Below are 801 nucleotides of genomic sequence, written 5' to 3'. Positions count from 1 at the left end.
CGATGCAACCCTTTCGGACGGGAGACCTAGGTTACGCGACTTGATGTGAAAGTTCAATCCAGTGACATGGAAAAAAAAGTGGACGAGGTCATGGAATTGTTGCTCACCCTCTGATGTAGAGGATGTAGTCGATCAAAGGAGGGACGATCGTGGACCAACACCTCCGACGTCGACGGTCACTCCACGAAGATGGAACACCACAAATCCTGTTAATTCCATCAAGTGAAAAAATTTAGGTCTTCACCTCACATTAACCATTTGGCACAACATTATGAGTCGACATGAAACAACATGTCAAATTGCAAAAAAAAATCTTTATTAAGTATTTTAGAAACCAAGTGCCTCGATTTGCTTCTTATATATGAATCAACATGACCATAACACTAACTTGACCAAATACTAACTTGACCAATATCCATCCATCTATCACAAACTTAACCAAAATCTATTCATCTATATTTAACAAACTAAGTGTGTAAAATATTTGTTAAGTTGACTAACATCCATTCACAAACCTAATAAAAACTAAAAAAACAAAAAAAACTACATTTTATTCATATATCTAGCATACACATCTAATATCCATTCATCCATGCATCTAATATCCATTCATGCATCTAACAGTAGCATTCATCTAACGAATGAAATAAATTGAAAAAAAAGGCTAGCTCACCTCACCGGAGAAGGAGCAGGCAGGGAGTCGGGGGCGTGGCAGGGCGTCCGAGGCCGGGGCAGGGCGGCGGCGGTAGGGGACGAGGGGGAGTAGGCGGCGGCGGCGCGCACGGGTGCGGGGCGAGTGGG

This window comes from Triticum dicoccoides, chromosome 7B (assembly GCF_002162155.2).
Source record: "Triticum dicoccoides isolate Atlit2015 ecotype Zavitan chromosome 7B, WEW_v2.0, whole genome shotgun sequence".
Taxonomy (NCBI): Eukaryota; Viridiplantae; Streptophyta; class Magnoliopsida; order Poales; family Poaceae; genus Triticum; species Triticum dicoccoides.
Note: the sequence above shows the minus strand (reverse complement) of the source record.